This window comes from Penaeus monodon, chromosome 11 (assembly GCF_015228065.2).
Source record: "Penaeus monodon isolate SGIC_2016 chromosome 11, NSTDA_Pmon_1, whole genome shotgun sequence".
NCBI lineage: Eukaryota > Metazoa > Arthropoda > Malacostraca > Decapoda > Penaeidae > Penaeus > Penaeus monodon.
The window spans coordinates 1,528,106-1,536,464 of NC_051396.1; positions in this window are offsets into that span (position 1 = coordinate 1,528,106).

Consider the following 8,359-nt stretch of genomic DNA (forward strand, 5'->3'; position numbering starts at 1 on the left):
GAGAAGAGAGAGAGAGAGAGAAGGGAGGAGAGAGGGGGGGGTAATTGTGAATGAGCTAAACAAAAAAGGGGAAATTATGTCACGTGACAAAAGACCTACTCAAGACGCGAACAGGAAGTTTAGAACAAATAAGTAAAAGAATGCAGATGAACGTAATTTGGGTGAATGAGGAAGAAATAAAGAAGGAAACGGAAGAAAAGAACGAGTGTGGGAAATAAAACTTGAGAGAGAGAAAGAGGGAGAAAGAGAGAGAAAGGAGAAGGAAAGAGAGAGAGAGAGAGAAAGAGAAAGAGAAGAGAGAGAGAGAGAGAGAGAAGAGAAGGAGAGAGAGAAGAAGAGAGAGAGAGAGAGGGGAGAGTGGAGAGAGGAAATGGTGGGAGAGTCAGGCAGACAGACAAATAGACAGAGAGACAGGGGCCCAGACACTAGACGGGACAGAGGGAAAGATACAGGCAGAGAGGAGACAGAGAGACGAGATAAGACTAGACAAACAGACAGACAGACAGACAGAACTGCAAGGCCCTCGGACTCTGCACTTGTCCGGAGTTCATATGAGGATGCAAAGAGGTTCTGCAACAGAGGGTTCTATGGTCGATGGAACAAATTTCCGATTACAGGAAAGGGTTAGTCGGTCTCTGTCTGTTCCGGGACTTTTTCCAAGGATGTTCAAGAGCTGTTCTAGTGTTGTTCCAAGATTGTGCAAGGGTGTACAAGGGTTATTCCAAGTTGTTCCAGATTTGTTCTAGAATTATTCTAATGTTGTTCCAGGGATGTTCTACGGATGTTCAGGAGCTAGTAATGGACTGTCTCTCCCAGTGTCCCCAGAGATGTCTTGGAGAATAAGCTTTGTAGTGTTCTCCACGTAATGAATACGTGTGGGATGGTTATGCCGTGTTTAATTAATATCTGGAGTTTAGTTAAATAAAAGGGTCGGCAGAATGAAATGTAAATTGTTTTTAAAGGGGAAAAATTTGGAACATTTCTCTAGTTTACGAAGTTCCCATTCAAGGTTAAGTTTATTCCCACCGGGGCTTCAATTTAAATATGTTATATAGTTTGTGTCATTTAGCTTTTGGGAATTTTACGTTCGTTTGGAATTTACAAAGGTTTGGGAAAGACGGACTTTCGTCTCCTTATCTTCCATGTGTCAGTGAATGTTTGAATAAAAAGTACTTTTTTTTAGTCCTCTTTCTCTTAATCATTTGGCTTTTTTTTTTTTTTTTTCTTTTTTCTGTCTTTTTCTTCTCCCCACTTTTTTTTGTCTTTATTCTATTCTGACATTTCTTTTCTTCCTTTTTTAGTCGCCTGTTTACTTTCTCTTGTGAATTTTCTTTCTTCTCCTCCTCCTCCTCCTTCCTTCTTCTCCTTCCTCCTCCTTCTTTTATCTTCTCCCACTTCTTTCTTTACTCCTCTGGCGCTTTGGCTGATTTTCCATGCAAGTCAATTATGCAAATTTTACAAGGCAATTTTCAGGCTTTCATTTTTTCATTCTCTCTCTCTTTTACCCTTTAACTATAAGGGTAAGAAAAGATACTGAAGATTTCTCTATTACTGTTTTCGTTGAAGAAAAATATCACAGTTTTAATGCGACAAGACTCAGTGTGTTTTCAGACATAACATTACGATTTGTGTATCGGAGACGGTGTGTACTGTATGATTCTTAAATAGTGCATTTGCTTAATTTGCTGTATGTTTTGCAATTTGTTCGCAGTATAGCCAAAGCTAATATAATACATTGTAGTGTAAGGTATTCTTCAGAATATAGTTATCGATACTATATAAAATGTTGTCCTGATTTGTTTAAAAAAACATATCCCAAATTACATGTCCAGATATCTCACATTAAATCTTAAAATAATATAATAATACCATATGTCCTACATAGTAAAAAATAAATATGTTCACATGCATTTTAAATTGTAGTTCAAGTAATGCCCCACAAACAGTTGACAATACAAATTAATGAATCGGGTTTACAGTACATAATATAATTCACAGTTTCCAAAATATTTCAATACAAATTTACAATATAGGTCGTAAAATACTTCACAAATCATTTACGCACACTTTAAGTTATAGTTCATAATACATTTCGCAAAAGTTTTTAAAAAAAATTGCTTAATATGATTCACAATACATTACTGCATACATTTTACCATAGATTCAACACTGCATCTTATAATATTCCGGGAGTGCTGATGCATGGGTAATGAAGAGAGAGATAATGTGATTGAAAGATTATAAACAAATAGACAATTTAAGACAAGATTGGGAGAAACAGAGGGAAAAGAAAAACAAAAGAAACGGAGCAAATCCATCAAACCCAAAAAAACCGTAAAATCAACAACAGCGAAAACAACGACAACAACAACAGCAGAAGATTAACACTAGAATTCAAAAAAGCAAAACCAACCAAACCTAGACGTAGAGTTTTCGAGTCTGTTCCGTCCCTGTTGGGTTTCAGATCTCGGGGCTGCAATCCCTTGACGAAGATGGACGTTGAAATTTAAATTTAAACCCGGGATCGCAATATAAATACAGCCGATACGTGGCCGACTCGCGGTAATTAATTTATTATCGTTTCCGTTGGTAACGTACGGGAGAGAGGAAGGAATAATAATATAAATATAATATATAATAATTATATATATATATATATAATATATATATATTATATATATATATATATGTGTGTGTGTGTGTGTGGTGTGTGGTGTGTGTGTGTATACATTAGGGTGAATAAATAGATGCCATTATATATATATATAATATATAAAAATATATAATTATATATATAATATATATAATATATATTTACATAACCATATCCATAACATTACATGAATAGAAAAATACATCAGCAATGTATATATAAAATATATATATAATATATATATTTTAATAATATATAATATATATACATATATACTATATAATATATATATATATGATGTTTTGTAAAATAAAATACATAATTATTATATATCTATCATTTATATATATAATCTATAATATATAATATTATATTAAAATAATATACATATATATATTAAAATATATATATATATATTCATATATAATTTTATATAAAAATATCTAATATAAATATATATATCGTATATGAAAATTCTATCTAGTTTATCTATTCTATCTATCTATCTGTCTATCTGTCTATTTATAACACATACAAGCGTAGTGGGACACACAAAAACACACCAAAACACACCCCACACACAACACACACCCCACACACACCCACAACACATACAACACCCCACACCCACCCCAATATATAAAATATTATATATATATATATTTTATTTATATTATATAAAATATTGTATATATTATATAAAATATATATAAAATATATATATTATATATTTTATACCCTAATATATAAAATATATAATTTTTTTATATAAAATATATATACTATATATATTAAATTACATATTACTCTTTTTAACGGTAGGTTCATGGGCTGACCGCCGTGGTTTACGCATGAACTTAATTTTAGTTTTTCCCTGTTTGATCTCTTGGAGGGGTTTTTTTAGTACGTGGGAGGGTCCCCGTTCCCTTTTCCCCCAGAGTGCCGGGGTTCCCTTTTTTGGTTTAAATTTTTCTCCTATTTTTTCCGGGGTTGGGACCACATTGACTTGGGCTTTGGGTTGGGCCCCCCAGGGGGCTTTGGTAAGGGAATCCCGGGGAAGTTCCTTGCCCCCCGGGGGAAACAACGCGGCGGGGCGGGGACTCGAACCCTCGAATTCAATTTCCGTTCCCCCCCCCGACAGTCTTGAGTCCGACGCTCTAACCATTCGGGCCCCCCGGTCTTATACATATAATGTATATAAAAATTTATATAATTTTAATATAATTTTATTATATATAAAATTTTTTATATATTTTTAATTTATAATAAAGTTTTTAAAATATATATAATAAATATATATATATATTATTTATACACATATATATATATAAATTTTTATATTTAAAATATATATTAATATATATTAAAAATTTATTATTATATAATATATTATATATATATTAATAATATATATATATATAATATATATAAAATTTTATTATATTATATATATAAAATATCCCCATTATATATATTTATATTTTTTATATTTATAAAATTTTTATTTTTAAAAAATTATATATATATTTTAAAAATTTATTATATTTATATAATATATTATAAAATATTTTTATATTATTTTTATTTTAAATTTTATTTAATATATATTTTTTTTTTTTATATTATTAATTTATATCTTTTTATATATTTATTTATTTTTATTGGGTTTTTTAATATTTTTATATTATTTTTAATTTTATCTATATTATATTATTTATTTATATTAAAATATTTATATATATAATATTTTTGGGTTAATTTAAAATTTTTTTTATTTTTATATATTTATTATTATATTTATTTTATATATTAAGTTTTATAAAAATTAAATATTTATCTATATAATATATATAAAATTAATTTTATTAATTTTTAAAAAATAATTAAAATTTTATCTTTAATTTATATATTCTATATATATATATTATTTATTTATTATTAATTATTATACTTATTTTTTTATTTTTTTTTTTATATTTTTTTTTTTTTTATTATTTTTTATATTTTATTATTATTTTAAATTTTTCTAATTTTTTTTTTTTTTTTATTATTTTTTTATTTTATTTTATTATTTTTTTTTTATTTATTTTTTTTTTATATTTTTTTTATCTTTTATTATATTCTTATTATATTATTTTTTATATTATATTTTTTTTCTTCTTTTTTATATATTTTTTATCCTTTTTTTTATATTATTTTTTCTTATGCTTTTCTCTATTCTCTTTAATTTTTTCTTATTTTCTTTTTTTTTTTTCATATCTAAACATTTTCTCTCTATTTTTTATATTTCTATTTTTTTTTTGATTTAATTTTAAAATTTTTATTTTTTTTCATTTTATATATTTATTCCCCCTTTTTCTCTTTTTTTCTCCCCTTTCCCTTTTAAAAATTTTAAATTTTTTTTTTTATATTTTTCTTATTTTTATTTCCCGTTTTTCAATTTTTGACCCGGTGGCCGAATGGTTAAGGGGGGTCGGGCCAAGACTGTCACGACGGCAATCTGAATTCGGGGTTCGGTCACCGACCGCCGCGTTGTTCCCCTTTGGGGAAAAGGAAATTCACCTTGATTGCCAAACCCAGCCACTGGGTTTGGCCAAACCAGCCCAAGTCGTGGGTGGTCCCAAGCCGGTAAATTAAAAGGGAAAAATTACCAAAAAAGGGCCACCCCAAATTTTCCGTGGAAAGGGAAATGGGGACCCTACCACGACTCATCCAATACATCACAAAAAAAGAAAACCCACAATTAAATATCATGCTGTGACCACGGCGGCTCAGACATGAAACCCACCCTTAAAAGAAAGAGATTTATTTATAAAAATTAAAATTTATTATATATAATTATATATAAAATAAAATATTTTTATATATATATTTTTTTATATATTTAATTTTATTTTCTAAAATATTACAAATATTTATAATATTATATTTTATATATATAAAATTTTATACTTTTGTGTGTGTTGTGGGGTGTGGGATGTGTTGTGTGGGGGGTGTTGTGGGTGTGGTTGTGTGGTTTTGTTGTGTGTGTTTGTGTGGGACAAATACGCTTTTTATGTGTATAAATAACAATAACAGATAGATTAGATTAGAAAAACGATAGATAGATTATTTTCCTTTTATATTATATATTATAAAAATATATATTATTATTTTATATCTTTTTAATTATAATATTATAATTTATTTTATTAGTTTATTAAAATTATAAATTTTATTATATATAATATTATATATATTATATATTTATTTTTTATATTTAAATCATAAAATATCTATATTAAAATTTTAATTTAAATATACATCATAAAACATATTATATTATTTATATTTTTATATATATATATTTCTTATTTATCTTAAATATCTCTTTTAATATTTTTTATATATCTTTTCTTTTAATTTAAATTTCCCCTATTTTTTCTTTTTTCTCTTATAAAAATTCCTTTCCCATCCCTATATCCTTTTTTTTTTCTTCTATCTTCCCTATTTTTCCCCTTTTTCTATCTCCTCTTTTCTATATTTCCTCTGTTATTTTTTCTTTCTATTTTTTATTTTAAAATAATAAAAAATAATTTATAAAATTTTATATTTATATATATTTTATATTTTTATTCATTTCATTTATTTATATGTATCTTAATTTCTTCTCAAAAATTATAATCCTATTATAAATTTTATATTTTAAAATATATATATTAATATATATTAATTTTAAAATTGGATCCTATTTTTTTCTTTATTTCTCCACCACAACACCCACGCCCCCCCCTATATTTTAATTTTTTCTTTTTTATTTTATTATTTTATTTTTTTTATTATTTATTTCCCCCCCCCCCACCCCAAACCCCCCAAAAACCCCCCTTGTTTTTCCCGGTTTTTCCCCCACCTTTTTTCCCTTATTTATATTGTCGATGCCTTAAAAATTAAATTTTCCATCCCTTTTCCTTTGCCCCCGAAAGATTCTGCAACAACAGGGATTTTTTAAGGCCCCCGGAAATTTTAAAAGTCCCTTTGGTTGGGGTTTTCGGGGGGGGGGGGTTTTTTTTTTTTTAATTCTAGTGTTTAATCTTCTGGGTGTTGTTGTTGTCGTTTTTTCGCTTTTTTTGATTTTACGGTTTTTTGGTTTTGGTTTATGGGGTTTGCCCGTTTTCCCTTTTTTTGTTTCTTTTGGGCCCCTGTTTTTTGCCTAAACTTTTTCTTAAATTGTCTATTTGTTTTTTTAAACTTTCAATCACATTATCTCTCTCTTCATTACCCATGCATCAGCACTGCCGGAATATGTTATAAGATGCAGTGTTGAATCTATGGTAAAATGTATGCAGTAATGTATTGTGAATCATATTAAGCAAGTTTTTAAAAACTTTTGCGATGTAAAATTATGAACTATAACTTAAAGTGTGCTGTAAATGATTTGTGAAGTATATTACGACCTATATTGTGAATTGTATTGAAATATTTTGGAAACTGTGAATTATATTATGTACTGTGAACGATTCATTAATTTGTATTGTCAACTGTTTTGTGGGCATTACTCTGAACTACAATTTAAAATGCATTGTGAACATATTTATTTTTTACTATGTATGACATATGGGTATTATTATATTATTTTTAAGATTATAATGTGAAATATCTGGACATGTAATTTGGGATATGTTTTTGAAACAAATCAGGGACAACATTTTATATAGTATCGATAACTATATTCTGAAGAATACCTTACACTACAATGTATTATATTAGCTAGGCTATACTGCGAACAATATTGCACACTATACAGCAAATTAAGCAAATGCAGTATTAAGAATCATATGGTACACACCGTCTCCGATACACAAATCTGTAATGTTATGTACTTAAAACACACTGAGTCTTGTCGCATTAAAACTGTGGATATTTTTCTTCAACGAAAACAGTAATAGAGAAATCTTCAGTATCTTCTTTCTTACCATTATAGTCTAAAGGCGTAAAGAGAGAGAGAATGAAAAATGAAAGCCTGAAAATTGCCTTGTAAAATTTGCATAATTGACTTGCATGGAACATCAGCCACGCGCCAGAGGAGTAAAGAAAGAAGTGGGAGAAGATAAGAAGAAGGAGAGGAAGGAGAAGAAGGAGGAGGAGGAGGAGGAGAAGAAAGAAAATTCACAAGAGAAAGTAAACAAGGCGACTAAAAAAGGAAGAAAAGAAATGTCAGAATAGAATAAAGACAAATAAAGTGGGAGAGAAAAGACAGAAAAAAGAAAAAAAAAAGAAGCAAATGATAAGAGAAAGAGGACTAAAAAAAGTACTTTTATTCAAACATCACTGACACATGGAAGATAAGGAGACGAAAGTCCGTCTTTCCCAACCTTTGTAATTCCAACGAACGTAAAATTCCAAAAGCTAATGACACAAACTATATAACATATTTAATGTGAAGCCCAGGTGGAATAAACTTAACCTTGAACTGAGAACTTCGTAAACTAGAGAAACTGTTCCATTTTCCCTTAACAACAATTTACATTTCATTCTGCCGACCCTTTCTATTTAACTAAACTCCAGATATTAATTAAACACGGCATAACCATCCCACACGTATTCATTACGTGGAGAACACTACAAAGCTTATTCTCCAAGACATCTCTGGGGACACTGGGAGAGACAGTCCATTACTAGCTCTGACATCCTGAACATCCTGAAAACATTAGAATAAGTCCTAAAAGA